Source organism: Gallus gallus, chromosome 1, assembly GCF_016699485.2.
Source record: "Gallus gallus isolate bGalGal1 chromosome 1, bGalGal1.mat.broiler.GRCg7b, whole genome shotgun sequence".
NCBI classification, from domain to species: domain Eukaryota; kingdom Metazoa; phylum Chordata; class Aves; order Galliformes; family Phasianidae; genus Gallus; species Gallus gallus.
The window spans coordinates 121063930-121079705 of record NC_052532.1 but is presented as its reverse complement, the minus strand read 5'-3'; the positions used below and the strand labels follow the sequence as shown (position 1 = coordinate 121079705).

The following is a 15776-nucleotide window of genomic DNA, read 5'->3' as shown; positions in this document are numbered from 1 at the left end:
AACCAGCTGGCAGCTTGCTAACACTCCTGGCTGCAGATTAAAACAATAAAACATCCCTCAAAAGAACCAAAGTGAAGTGAGAAGGGGGTAAGAAGGGCTTTCTTCAGGGCAAGAAAATACTCATGCAATTGAACTTCAAAGAGCTGGTAAACCTGTGAGAAGCCAAAACACTAAACTAGTTGTCCCAGTAACCAAAGAAAACCAAGAAGGACTGCCTGTGGATGTATCTATTTGTCCTTCACTCTATGAGATGCTCACTGCCTCTCAGAAGAGTCATAGCTACTAGCCCAGGGCCACCTAGCCAGTTCCAAGTGGAAAGTGCAATAGTTGAATTTTACCTGGCAGTCCTCAATGAGGATGGCACTAATTTGCTTCTTTTCTTTTCTTTTCTTTTCTTTTCTTTTCTTTTCTTTTCTTTTCTTTTCTTTTCTTTTCTTTTCTTTTCTTTTCTTTTCTTTTCTCTTCTTTTCTCTTCTTTTCTCTTCTTTTCTCTTCTTTTCTCTTCTTTTCTTTTCTTTCTTTTTTTCCCACTTGAAATTTGTAGGATCTTAATTATAAAGAAAATAATAAATTATTCTGGCAGATTTGGGCAGGGAGCTCAAAAATTAAGGGCATGGGATGTAGGAGACAGGCAGCAGGTTTGATTTTTTTTCATCAAGAAAATGAGCTAAACATTTTCTTCATTTAAATGGGAAACAGAGATTTATCTGGTGAATTGGCACATTTTCTGCCTTTTTCTCTTCTGATCTAGTATATGATGTATAATCAATGTTACTCCAGAGATGTTATTGATGCTGCTACATGTAAATAGCATTCCCCTTTGCTAATGACTGTGATATACCTATCACAGCAGTGAGAAAACTGAGGGTTGATTAATGAGCAGTGGCAGAGGACTCACTCTTCTGTGTTTATCTGAAATTTCATACTCAAGGAGCTTCAAAGATGGTCTCACATCCCTGTTCACCAAAGCCATCTTAAGCCTGTGGCTTTTTGCTGCCTTTGGCAGAGGCCCGTGCCTGCGGCACTCCCAGAGGAGATGGGTGCAACCTGGGCAAGCTGCCATTTGAGGAAGGGACCTGTAGGGCCACACACTCTCTGAAAGATGGAGACTCCTTCCAGTGGAAATCCTGTCCCAGGGCCACAACACTTGGTGTTCTCTGAATATGTATGCACCTTCAGTAAGTTTGCAGATGACACCAAGATGGGAGGAAGTGTTTATCTTCCTGAGGGCAGGAAGGCCCCACAGAGGGATCTGGATAGGCTGGATCACTGGGCTGAAGCCAGTTGTATGAGCTTTAACAAGACCGAGTGTCCGGTCCTGCCTTTGGTCACAACAACCCCATGCAACACTACAGGCTTGGGGCAGAGTGGCTGGCAAGCTGGATGGAGAAGGATCTGGGAATGTTAGCTGATAGCTGTCTGAACATGAGCCAGTAGTGTGGCCTGGTGGCCAAGGCCAATGGCATCCTGTCTTGTATCAGAGATAGTGCAGCCAGCAGGAGCAGGGAATTGATTGTCCCCCTGTACTCAGCACTGGTGAGGCCACACCTTGAGTGCTATGTTCAGTTTTGGGCCCTACACTGCAAGAAAGACACTGAGGCCCTGGAGCATATCCAGAGAAAAGGCAGTGAAGCTGATGAGGGGTCTGGAGCACAAGTCTTATGGGGAGCGACTGAGGGAACTGGGATTGTTCAGTCTGGAGAAGGCTCAGGGGAGACCTTATCGCTCTCCACAACTGCCTGAAGGAAGATTGTGGCAAGGTGGGGGTTGGCCTCTTCTCCCACGTGACAGTGATAGGACAGGAGGGAATGGCCACAAGTTGCACCAGGGGAGGTTCAGGTTGGGTATTAGGAAAAGTTTTGTCTCAGAAAGGGCAATGAGGGAGTGGCACAGCCTGCCCTGGGAGGTGATGGAGTCACTGTCACTGGAGGTGTTCAAGAAATGTGTAGATGTGGCACTGAGGGACGTGGTTAGCAGGCAATATTGGCAGTAGGTGGGTGGTTGGAATAGATGATCTTAGTTGTCTTAACTTAATGATTTATGATTCTAAATGCTCACCTGTAATCAACATGGCAGTGAGGGTGTGTTTGTGTACAGCCCACTGTGGGTGCTGATAGCACACAGATGGGTCCCAGCGTGTTTGCACAGACAGCATTACCCCATGGTGCTGCTACTTGTTGCAGCATTTGGTACATCTGCAGCACTGCCGTATGGCAGGAGATCCAGAACACATAGCTGCGTTTTTATCGGCATGTATGCCTATAGCAGGTACATGAAGGCACATACTGAACACACACACACACACACGGGGTGTGGGGGGGAACCTCTCCCCTCGGTTTTTCACAGAAGGCAGCAGGGAGGCCGCTCGCCCGCAGCCATCCAGGCAGCCCCGGCACAGAACCGCGACACCCGGGGCGAATAGCACTTCCCGACCGTTCCACCTGGAGGCCGCGCTCGGGGCCTTTGGGACTGGGCCGTGCAGGCGCGGCCTGAGCCCCGACCCCGGGGCAGCGCCGCGGGGGCGCCGGGCATGGCGCTGGGCGGGGGGCGGCCGCGGAGGCGTTGAGTTGAGCTGAGATGGCGTCGTGCGGGGGGGCGGCGGTGCGGCCATGGTGCTACGAGTGTGCTCGTCCCAGGTAGCGCTGCTCGGGGTGCTGGTTTTCCACAGAAGTAGTTGGTGGCTGATGATGTCACGCCCGGGGGGGGGGGGGGGGGGGGGGGAGGAAGAGAGAGAGATTGCAGTCCTAACGCAAGGAGGATGCTGCAAAGCAGAGCGAGGGTCCTCGCCTTGAAGGAAGACGAGGCACAAGGCAGAACCCTCCGGAGGGCCTTTCTGCCCCTCCTGCCTCACACCGGAGCCTGCCGCGAGGGGAGCCGGCCGCGCTCAGCGCTGCGCCCCGCCAGGTGAGAGCCGCTCCGGGCCCGGGAGAGAGGAGCCGGGCTGTCCGGGGGGGGCTGCAGGACGGCCCCGTCCCGCACCGGGAGCACCGCAGGCCGGGGGTGCGGGGCGAGCGGCGGCCGCGGCTGCTTCGGCAACGGGAGGAGGGCAGCATCAGCAGTGATGTCATTGTTAACCAGTTCCTCCCGCAGCGGTGAGGGAAGTTGGAGGAAAAACCTGCAGTCCCAGAATGGTTCTTCTCAGCTTTGACTGGAGGGTCCCCGCGACGGTAATGCGTTTTCTTTCCTTTGCAAAACTGTTCTTGGTAGACCTTTGGTTTGGGTTATGCAGAGGGCATTGCTCCTCTCCCTCTAAATAGACGCTCCGACTTCAGCTTTCGCCTCTGGTTTGTGAAATGCCTTGCAGGTATTTGAAGTTTTGCCTGGTTAGTTTGAGGTTTTTTATCCGCTGTGCAGATCCATGTCATGACAGCAGAGTTCAGCATGCAGCATTCTGCGACTCGCCTGGAAGGGGGATGCAGAGGTTGCCAGGCGCTCAGCCTTCCACACGGGAAATGTACTTTGAGCCTCGCAGGTGGATGGAAAAGGGCTCGGTTGGCATTTGTGTCTGTAATAGGTGGCATTTAGCGTTGCTTTTAGGAGGCAAAAAGTCTTCTAGCCAACTGTAGAGACAGAAATGAATCATGCTTTCATGGCAATTTCTTCTTCTTTCATTGCCAGGTTTTTTATTATGAGCATGTTAATTCTAATGGAACTGAATAGTAAATGTCAACGTGAGATGTTTGGACTGTTAGAGACGGCATATGCATACGTATTTCTTAATGGCATGCATTAACCAGTTGTGTGCTGCACCCTCCATTGCACTTGCCCTGTTGCTGTTTTTGATAGAAATTGGTGCACTGCTAGGCTGCTGTGCGGATGGTCAGCAGCACACAGACTTATTGTGCTCGCTGGATCCTGAAATGATCAGCAGCAGGCAAGCCATTTTTAGGTATGTAAGGTTATTATGACAGGTCCATTGAGGGTGAGGGGGCATCACCAAAATGGCGGGCAAGGAAGAGCATCTCAGGTCCATGTTTTCAGGTATTAGCTATCGTTGTCACTGGTACAGTTTGGGTTTGTGCTTGTTATTGGTGCTGCTTGGTCCAAAGGCAGAGGTTGTGATGCTGAGGGTCCATTTGGCTGTGAAAGTAATATAATACTTCTGCCTGGACTCCTGCTTGCCCATAGTAAGGCTTACTTGTCTTCTTATCAAAGAGAGTGTGAGTGATACCTGAGGAGACCTTATTTTTGCTACGTACGTATGTGATAACCACATACCTTCTACTGTAGTCTGTGATGGCATTTGTGAATTTAAGGCTGGGAAATCTGGGCTTGAGAATGAGTAGGAGAGAAATGGGAACATCATGGTATCAAACCAATACAAAACGTTCCTTCAGGAGGTTCCTGCTGATGATTAAGGCTAAGGAAATCTGTCGCTGTTCTTGAGAATGCTCTTAGGGAAGACCATCAAGGAACAAGACTTTCTTCTACAAGACTACCATCTGTCATGAAGATGCTGGCAGCTGACATAGGGACATTTTGAGCTTCTTTCCCTTGCAACATGCCACGACAGGAGAGTAAATCTGGTAACCCTCTCCCTTTTGTGGGTCCTTCCAATATGACCCGCAGTGTTGGAACATGTAACTCAGGCCAAGCCTTCAAGATGCCATGTTTGTATCAGTCTGGTTTTCATCCAGATGTATGCTTGCCTGTCGCTGATAGTGCTCATGTGGGGGCTGTGTGCCTGGCAGGTGCGGGGAATGGATATCAATACTGAAGTAGTCACCACAGCATATGGAGGCTTTCCATCTCTCCAGTGCTAGGCTGAATCTGTTGCTGTGGATAGGCAACTATATTTTCTTTGGATTTTAGTGTGGCACCCTTGACCACAAGGAAAATAACATGTTTGAAAAGGAGAGCAAAGAACTGTGCTTATGAAGTAAGCATCTCTTCATCCTCCTCATTTGGAGGCTCTAGTGGTCCCCCTGCCCCTTGCCTGGAGTACGAGAGGGCACTGGGTCTGACTTGTCTGTCTCAGCTCAGTTCATCTGAGGTGAGAAATTGCAAATTCCTGGCACTAGAGATGAAGTCTGCTATCCAAAGAAGAGGGGAGCTGCGCGTGACTGCAGCCACTGAGCCCGCTTTGCAGCCTCTTCCCCCTTAGGAACCAGCTGACTTTGCAGCAGAGAAGGTTAGTAAGACCTTTACAAGTGCAAACAGAAATAAAGCACTGGGACAGACAGCCTGCAGAGCTTGTGTGATGTCCTTTGAGGCTTTTTAAGAGTGAGTAAGAATAAAGTTGGGGTGGTCTAGAAATGCTTGCTCCACTTTAGAGCAGGAAAACTACACCTAACATTGCATTTTGACCTTTTTAGGACAAGTTCAGCCACCCTTGAGTCAAAATTCAGATCAGGAAGTGTCCTCTGTGTCTGGGGGTGAGCACCTCGTTTGCTATTCATGGCAGCTTATCTGTGTTTCAGGGCTGTGAAAGTGAACTTGACAGTTGTCTCATGGTTCCTTCCTGCCCCGCGTTTCTGCTGCAGTACAGCATAACCCCACTGAAGTCCTACCACTAAGGGAGTCAGAATGTTTCTGTCACTGAGCCCCTGCAGCTGTAATACTCTCTGCTGATACTGCCAGCAAAAGCATCACTGCCATGAATGGACTTGATAACAGGAAATGGGAGCCAGTGCACAAAGTGACTGTAAAGGTTGCGGTATCCTTCTAGATTTCGGTGAGCCTTAGGTCTTATTAGTTGGCAGCTATGTTTGCTTATACCAGACTCTGGTTTGGGTTGGTGTCTTGGGCAGCACTGAGGCAGTGGAGTATGAAGGAAGGAAATTTTACTTGTGTGATGTAGCTGACCACTGCCCATGGGGAAGAACATTTCTTTCTACCATAACCTGACACAGTATGACTTTCTATATGCAGGATAATCTTTCTATACGCTCGTGTGACAGAATTTATGTACTGTTCAAGTTGTTCTCACCTTGTATGGTCTGCCTGGGAGAGGACATTATAAGCTCTGTGGGAGCTTATGAGTTCAGCTCATGAGGTTGCCATGAGTTCAAGGTAGCAGGTGTATCAGAGGGTATTTTATGGGTTTGCAATGATGATCAAAGCTATAAAGTAGATAACAAAGAGGACTGAGGCCGAGTACCCAAAGCTACCACAGGAGGTGAGGAAATCAACTTCAAGGGACGAGATCACATTGTCCTAGGAAGGGATCCATATCAGTACTGCAGAGAACGTACAGATAACTGAGTCCCTGAGAGTATGTGTGGGGGAGGAGCGAAGGAAGAACTTCCCAGTTCCAAATTTAACAACGAGTTCAACTCTGTGCGTGTGACCAAGAAACACTGAGGTCAGGTGTCTAATTGCGTTTATGCTATTGCCATCCAAGTAATTATCTTCTCCCCCCTGGCATTTCATTAGGGGAAAACTGAAGTGGTTTTGGACCGCTGTAGTCTGCTAAGTCAGAAACTAGGTAACCTCAGTGGCTTGCCTGATGGGCTGTCTCTTCACCTTTGGGATGTATTGGTAGAGCTGGCAGTGGCTATATTCCTCTGGGAGACTTTTTTCTAGGCTGCGTGTTTGAGTTGGGAAAAATCCTTGTAATCACATCAGTTCTTGGATGTTACAAGAGTTACTCCCACTCAGAAGTATGTCTTTGGTAATAGTGCTTAAAGTGATGGGGATTTCCAACTGCATCTTCATACTGTACCGTAGAGATCAATTCTGCGTCTGCTGCAGATGGGAGTGGGATCAAATATAATACATCACTGTAACAGCACATAGTGAAGATGGATGATTCTGGTCCATTGTGATACATGCATGAATCTTAATGTCCTCTGTCACTGTGAGGAATGAAAGGTGCTGGCACACATGAGTGGAGGAACAGCTATTTTGTGCCCTACAAAGTGTGCAGACACGAGGTGTTTAGCTGGTGGCAGCCTATACGTGTAGAACTCTACCATCGTTGGAAAGCAGCGCCCCTTTTATTCAGCCTCATAGCAGCCAAGCTCTTGATGCCAGAAGATCTTGCTGGAATGAATCAGCCACAGGGGCTGTTCGTAAGAGTGCTTTTAAAAGCTGTCACTTAGGCTTGTGATGAACACTGGAACAATTTGCTGAAATCCGAAGCCATTTTGTGACCCCTGCATTTTGAGAACCCTCTGGAAATAACTGTAAAACACTCTACTGGTTTCTGCCTCTATTGGAAAGAAGGGGAAAAAGCAGTGGGAGGAAAGGCTACTTCCGTCCAATCTCCTCATCTTTCAGGAAAGACCAGTGTTTTCTGCCAGGTTTACAACAGTGCTGCATTTACCTGGTAATGATAATAGTAGATAATCTTCATAATACTGATAATCTTCATATACAGCTACAGATGCTACTCCCCCCCACCCCACAGCCTCTTTTAGCAAACAAAGTTCGTTTGGTGGCATCGGGCGTCTGGTTTTTTATATCTCTGCCAATCTACCCCTGCATAACCTCACTGCTAGCTGCTGGGGCTAACTTCTGCTTAGAGGAAAGGTGATGCACCAATGTCAGAATATGCAGATTCACATTTGCCAGTTGTACCTCAGCTCTCTCCTATACCTGACTTTTTATTTTTTATTTTTTTGGCACAGCACAGGCAATCAAAATTTATCTTCCAAATTAAGACTGTAATTATATTTTGATAAAGATCTGGCAATTCAGTGAGAATGAAATTTTAAGGGTTGCCGGGATACAGATGACTCTGGGTTATGGGGAAGTGTTTGCATGAGGAATACTAATCAGCCAAGGTTGTTCGGCATCCTTATCTAGACTTATTCAATAGTGTCTGATAACACAGGCAATCAAGTGCTTGGTTCTTTGCTATTATTCTGGCAAAGTGATTAAAGATACAGGCTGTCTTTTATGAATGAAAAGGTGACATGCTCAACATGGATCGACGCAGATACGTCGCTCTGTTTGACATGCAAGAAAAGTGAGGGAACGGCATTCTGGTCACGCCAATGTTTCAGAGCCAGCCAAAAGGAGCTTCTGCTTGCTTCTCCTAAAGGAGCTGGAGGATGAACCGAGGACCAGCCCTGGCCGGATAGCTGCAGAAGGAGCAGCACTATAGAGCAGGAGGAGGTAACAAGCTGCGTGATTTGACACAGCACTGTGAGGGAAAGGTCTCTGCTCGCATGCGGAGACTTGCTCGTGCCAGCCCAGCAGATGCATAAAGCTCAGCCTCAGTGCTGCAATCTGACAACAGAAGAGCTATAGCGCTTTCTATCTTTAAGCTTCTGTATGTGACACTAATTAGTTATTATTGAAAGTTATTGCTATTCAATACTGGGACCTGCTGACAGGTATTATATGCTGACTGTGCTGCAGGAGCACTTGTGGACTTCAGAGTGACTGCTCTCAGGCTTTCTTTGCTGGGCAGTCTGCTTCAAAAACCAGCACAGGAGGGGAGGCCAGTTAGGGGAAGGTATATTTTCCTTTGCACTTGGTCTGCCTGTTTTCTCCTGCCACCACCCTACCAACTGTTTTTTTCCCCAGTGTCTTAATTCCAAACTTTGAGCCAAGCCCACAAGAATTGCTACACTCTATTCAGTGGTGTTTTAGGGATTTAATTGTAGTGCATGGTCCTATTTTTACTACAGATCAGAACAATTCTGTGACTTTACAGTTTTTTTCAGTTAACAGTGAAGCAGTGAGCATGGTATGTAACATGTTCTGCTGGGACATCAGTTTCACCAAAATGGATGGTTCTGTTTTCTCGCTGATCTGAATTTCCCTGATGTTTGTGGTGACTAGCTTTTATTCTCAAGGTGTTCTTTGAGGAGCCACCAGGAAAGGACTGTGTCAGGGGAGGGGCAGCTGGGGGTTAGGGACAGGGGCTGCACCAGAGGGCGGTGGGCATGGAACGGGCTGCCCAGGGCTGTGGGCACGGCCCCGAGTGCCGGAGTTCAAGGAGCGTCTGGACAGCGCTCTCAGACATAGGGTTTGATTTGGGGTTGTCCTATATGGAGCCAGGGGTTGGACTCCATGTTCCTTGTGGGTCCCTTCTAGCCTGGGATATTTGATGGTTCTAGGACTTTACGTGCTGCTGCTGGAGTGGCAGGGGTAACGGGTGTGATCCAGGAGTCTGGGGTTAACGAGCATTTTGGGAAGACAGGATATCCTATGTTTGAGATGCTGCAGCTGTAATATGAGACAAACCAGTGAACTCTTCCTATAAAATGTTGGAAAGCCTTTGTAGCATGAGGTGTGCGCTGCTCCCATGACAGTCTCTCAAGTTCAACCTGTGCAGGCACTGGTCACCTACCTCAGACAGCTCCAAAGCTGCAGGGCCATTTCTCAGCCCAAATCATACAGTTTGCTGTAAGCTTTGAGAGACGCCAAAGAAGAGTGGTTTACCTCAATATATGACTGACTGGTGTTCTTTGCTGTCATGGCAGTGCTGGATGCCTGTTCACATGAGGCAAAAATAAAAAAGAAATAAATCTCTAAGTTGTACATCACCGCATAAATGTACCAAAAAGCGTTTAGCCAATTTGGATGCATTTCCCTATTCAGTGGCTGACTGATGCGTCAGACTGTTTTACTGCAGCTCCGTGCTCTGAGCTCACTTTGGGTCTCTACCAACTGTGCGTCTCTGTTTTCCCACAATGCAGATTATACATTTCATTCAGTTTTTCTTCTGCTTGCTCTGTGGTGCCTCTTCATCACACCTACATCTTAGGAAAGCAAGCTGGGAAGGGGAATGAGAGCAAAGGAAGCCAGGCTTTTACTGCAGCCTTAGCAGAGTCAGGGATACAAGCAGAAGCACTGCAGCTCTGTTATATCAAGTAGTAAATATGGATAGAAGTAACAAAATCAGCAGAGGCTGGAGCACAGTAACTATTTCATTCTGGTGGTCTCTTTTTGTACATCAGATGGCCATGCAGTATCCTCTTAGCTGAACAGCAGAAGAAGGAAATTGGTCTTTCCATGGCCAAGTAAGATTGCAGGTCCCTGATGTTTTCTGATGTCAGCATCACAGTGAATCTCTCTGTGATTCTTGGAAACTTTTTGGAGGCAGGCAGAGCCCCCATCTTCTGGCAACTGCTGCTTAAATGGGCACTGTACTGTTGTCAATACTTCCAAGAGGTGCAGTAAACTTTATGTTATGAATTGTGGTCTACAGGTTACCAGAGTAGCATTTGGTACTGTAAAAAGCCTTCAGCTGGGCATAAGAGGTATTTACTAAGTATGTCAGGGGGGGAAATTGCAGTCAATGAGGCTGGGGGCTAAAAACTGTAGTGTGGCATCGTCCCACACTGTTCAGTCCCTTTCATGTAGAACCTAGAAGTTTGTTTCCCCCTTACCAAGTCAGACTGAATGTATGTAAGCCCATTTTCATTACTCATTTCTGCTTGTACAAATGTATCGGACAAAGCAATGTGATCCTGCCCTCTCTGAGTGTCCACAAGTAAGCAGACACTGAAGAGGGAGCAATATAAACATCTTCTAGCCAGCCCCCTTCCAAATTAGTCTAAAGGCTTAGTTTCAAGTTATCATGGATACGACCACAGACTTCAACAGACACAGAACTAGCATTTCTTGAAAACTCAGAAATTATTCCACTGTGCTGTAGAAGTATGTGCAAAATAAATTGTTCTCACCGATAAAGTGTAGATGTTTTCTTCTAACAGACTGAATGAAGTTTTGCTGTAACAGGTTCCATCCCAAAAGTACATGTCGGAAAATAGGAAGAGTTGTGCTTACTGTTGACAGATGGCTCTTCCCTTGGAAAAATGAGGAAGCATTGCAGTATTTGTAAAATGTTACTGTTGAAAAAGTACTACAAAGAGGAAAGGAGTCAGGATACTAGTAGAAGGCACGAAGGAGAACCCATACCATGAACATTGGAATGAATCTCTCTCCAACTGCCATTTTCATAGCTACTTTTTAGAAATGTTTTCTTCCCTGCTGCTGCATAGAATTCCATTTTTGGGATAAAATCAAAGTGTGTTAAGTATGCCAAAAACCCAAACTTCAGATGTAACTCTGCTTAACAAAGACATTGCCAAGCAGTGACCTCACCCTTACTACACTGAGGAGATTTACTGCATCCCACTGGAAATTGATACTTGCTCATATGAACAAACATGAAGATGGAATTACCAAACTGACAGGTCAGGGAAGCAGTCTTGATTTTCCAGAATTAGCTATGATTTAAGTGGAGTAGTTATAAAAGCCTCGAGTGATTCTAAACCTGGCAGCTGATTAGTGAATTCATGCGTCTTCCCTATGCCATGTGCGTTTGGGTTATGGTGGAGATCAGACAGGGAGCCAGGCTGGCTCTTTTCTCTTTACTGAACATGTCAGATTAATCCTGAATAATGAACCACTTGGTAATTACCCAGGCCAACATTTTGGAGCTGCTTGTAAATGGCAGAGATTTGTTGTGCTGGGGCATTCGATAGGTTCAAAACTGTGGGATAGGGAACATAAACCACAGCTTTTCTGTCCAGGTTTGGAGTATGCCTTAGCAGGGAACAGGCAGACCTACTATTTTCTGGAGAAATAAAACACTAAAAAAGGCCCCAACGATAAAACATCATTTGAATAGGATCACAGAATCCTTAAGGTTGGAAAAGTCCACTAAGGTCATCTAATCCAACCATCCAACCAATGTTGCTCACTACACCATGTTCCTTAGTACCACATCAATGCAATTCTTGAACATCTCCAGGGACGGTGACTCCACCGCCTCCCTGAGCAGCCTGTGCCACTGCATTACACATAGCACATGAAATGAGGAGCCTGTTATTGTATGTGTGAATTCTTGGTACAAAGGGTGATTTCTTCCCTTAAGACACATAGTAGAAACAAGAGGTAAGGGTAGAAGATCCCTGCGAATGCACGATGGCTGTGAAAGGCAGAGGGGATGAGCCCAGGGTCAGAGCTGGGATCTGCCTGCATATTAACCTGCTGAACCAGGCTGCATCTCCAAACCACTGCAGCTCAGGACACTACCATCTACCATTCGAAAATGTTGCCTCAGCTCTTTGCTTTCTACTGCTTCACAGTCCCTATATATTTTCTTCTTCTATTCTCCTTTTTTATCTTTTTTTTTTTAATTATTATTATTTTTTAAGCTCAGTGGCAGGGATAAGAGCTTGTTTTCATATTCTCTCTAACACCCTAATAGTACTTGAGATGCTCCATACAAAATAAGCAGATGGCTGCGAACTGATCTGTATTTGTATATAAAATGTCTCCGACTTAACAAAAATTATCCATAGTGTATGAAAAAACAAAAGTTGGCTGAGGTGGCCTCCCCCTCTCCGTTAACAGATGCTCCGGGATTTGATGGGATGTGAAGCCTTACTGCCACCTCCCCCATACAGCATCCTGCTGGATCAGGGCTGGGCTGTCTCCGTGGGTGTTGTCTGCCTTTTGCTGTTCAATGCCTACAGCGTTTCAGCCTGGGGCATACTTCATTTTTTAATGCTGCTCAGAAAATGCACACTGAAGGAAGAGTAGCAAAGAGGAGAAGGCGGTAAGGTGAAAGAGTGAGAGAGAAGGCCAGATCTCATGTCCTCAGGTAGCCAGAGCATCCAGAGGCTGAGAGATTTGACAGTTGATCAGGCTTACTGTCTCACATTTCTGAGCATGGTTTCCCCCTTCTTCATAAAATTGAATTTATTCGTTCAGTTTCTTGGGCAACGCTTACTGTTTGAAGTTAAGTCCCTTAATTCCTTGCTAGCTTGCCTGTCTGAGGCCTTTGCACCATGACAGCAATGGGAATGTCCTGACAAAATATGCAGGCTCATCACCACAGCCCACGGAAACAGCCAAGTTCTGACATGGCGATGGCATTGGTCAGTTTGTGTCAGAAGGAAGGCTGTTTGGTTCCTCATGTCTTTGTACACAGTGGTGTCCTGATCTCTGGCTGGGTGTCGCCAGGAAGCCGAGGCCTGCAGACTGGCTTTTCAGCCCTGCAAAGGCTCTCCACAGGGGCCTGCGGGATCCAGACACCCGAATCCAGCACAGTGCCTTGAACTGGCAGCTATCTATCTTCTCACAGTCCTCCCAGAGTGACCGGAGCAGCGCTGGCTCCTCCAGAAGATTATTTGGAGCTCACCAAGACTCATTCATACTCAAGATCTAAGGGGAGCATGTCTACAAGCTTCAGAAATATTGCAGGGAGACAGATCTCCCTTGGGGAAAGCTACTTTTGTTAGTACGTTCCGTTGTCTGCTTCTTTATGCTTGGGAGTGTTGTCAACTCTGCTCCCTGTGAACAAATCTTTGCTTCCCTAGGGTGCTCTCTCCCATGATTCACCATTCTACTCAACACGTGATACATTAAGATCAAACACCATTTTCTACTTGACAGCCACATTTTAACTTACACTTCCTGCATGATAATTTTAATGACGGTGCTCTTCTTCCCCTCTCCTTTTTGCCGCTCCTTTTTCCTTTCTGAAAAGTATATCCTAGTTTAATTTATTTTACCTGTGGCTTTTAGAGCAAGTTATTTCTTGCAGTTTATTTTAATTCGTCATCACTGCTTTCAATTTAGAGTTTGAAGGCTTCCTGTCCAGTGTTGCAGGCCGATGTCAGTCCTCAGTACCATAATTGATAGTTATCACTGGACATTGACACCTGATGCATTTGCACTGTTTCTGGCTGGATTCAACCACGTGTACCCATTTAACTGCATCTTCTGTTTTCTTTCTTCATGTGTAGTATTCAGTATGTGGTCGTAATCATATGTATGACCAGGTGATGATTCTATTTGTACATTAACCAAGCAGTCATTTGCCACTTGGCATATTCTTTATGCGGAAAATGAAGTGTTGAAAGCTGCATTATACTTGGTCCAGCACATGCACGAACACTGATGAGTTATAAATGCGCAAGAATTTGTTTTTGGCAATTATATTCTGACAGAAAGCTCTTGACAGAGAATGGTCCACAGCCCTGCAACGTCTGACAAATCCTGGAGCTCTTCAGCAAGTGTGGCTGTTCATAAATAAAAACATTAGAGCTCAGTTAGTTTTCCTGCATAAATATGCAGCTTAACAATATATATGTGAGTACAAACAATAGGGTATGGTTTTGCTCAGAAGGCTGTATTAGCCATAACGATAAAGGATAGTATATGTTATAATCTTTATTAACACCTTTTGACACTTTACAAGAAGTAAATGAAATTTGTTTTAGCCTGAATGTTCTCAAGCTGCATTTTCTGTGCTAGTTGTTGTCGGCTGTGATGTCTCAAGCAGGGGATTAGTGGGTTACTGTGAGCTGCAGAAGCTCCCTAGCTGGCATGGTAACGGGTCTGCATCCCCTGCAGGGTTGTGCAAGGGGTTGCAGCTAACTGCTCACCAGTCAGCTATATGCAAGCTAACATTTACCATGCGGTGCTTGTTTACCATTTCAAATATGCAGGGACCTGAAATGCAGTAGAAAAAAATGGAGCCATGTCACAGAAAAATATTAGTGCCTAAGGTGAGCAAGCTGAGAATGTGTTATTCAAACAATAACAACAATGGAAGAATAGCTTATCTTGATGTAAGTTATTCACTTTGAAGTCTGTAGGTACAGAATTATGACAGTTTCCAAACGGTGTCTGGATGGGCTCCTTCTGTAAAGTAATCCAATATGTCCACAGTGGCTTTGTGCATTTGTATATAGAAAATACTGTAAGTAGAACAGTCCATTCCATGTATCATTACGTTTGGTTTTTTTTTTTCACAGTTAAGGGCCAATTTCTAGCCTTTAAGCCTGTTGGAAAAAGATGCAGTACTTGGGTAGGATGTGGTGCCTGGGAGTTGGTTTTGGGCTGTGTCTGGTGGTGCAGCAGCCCCTGATGGAAGGCGGCCAGCCACAGCTCTGGCTTTCCTGCTGTGCCTTTTGTAGCATGAGGTGCTGCTGCCTGCACTGGAGTTTGTGCATGCAGCAGCATGGTGTACCATGGATTGCAGTAGGTTTTTCATCAGGAACAAAGAGTTTGAGGAAGGGAAAGTTACTGTACTCTCTCCCTATCTTGCAAGGCTAACAAGAATCCCTTGGTTAAAATCTATTCCTTTGAGAAAACACAGAAGGGGAAGAGGAAAATGTATATTTTTAGGCAGTTCTCCTTGTCCTTATACAATAAAGACTACATTCAGTATTATTTCAACAAGTGAAACTCTGTGAGTTAGCTGGCTGTATTATTTCTTTTCATCTGTGCTCAGAGCGGCTTTCTGAACTCCTATGGCCCTGCTTGCTGTAATGTTTTACAGAAGTGTCATGTCAGAAGTGGGTCTGAAGAAGGATATTGCCAGACAGTATTGAAATCAGACCTCCCCTTCTGGCCCTGAGCCCCTTTGTGCTAGGTACTCTCCACACCCAGTTCAAAGTTGGTTGTACAAAACTGTACACTCACATAAATCACTTGCGAGGTTGAGGCCAAAAGGAACATCTGAGAGGAGCAGTGATGAATGAGTTAGGTATTTGCTGAGTTGAGGAAGAGTTTCATTGGAAGAACACTAGAAGAGCTGCCTCATGAATTATTTGTATCTTCAGCTGCACTTCTGTGCTAAGTCTAACCAGGACTATCATCAGGGTGGGATGAGAGTCACCTTGTAGCATTGTGTAAGTGGATTATGTCTCCTGAGCAAAGATACAAGTTGCCTTGCTTTTGTGGAGAAGAAACTGCATGGTGCAGCCATAATGCCAGGAGCAATCAGAGACCTGGAAGCAAGCCATGTTTCTCAGTCCCACTGTAGGAAAGGAGTGATGGAACTGCAGGAGCTGGAAGGATATTTCCCTGGGGAAGAGAAAAGAGTTGTCCTCAGTCCATTGGAGATGATTGAGTTT

At 46.2% G+C, this 15776-nt stretch overlaps 1 protein-coding gene across 2 annotated transcripts in view; it reads left to right on the top strand.

The window, feature by feature from the left end:
* The window catches only part of NHS (NHS actin remodeling regulator), a 248718-nt gene that overhangs the window by 195334 nt on the left and 37608 nt on the right, over positions 1-15776 (top strand). The window lies entirely within an intron of this gene.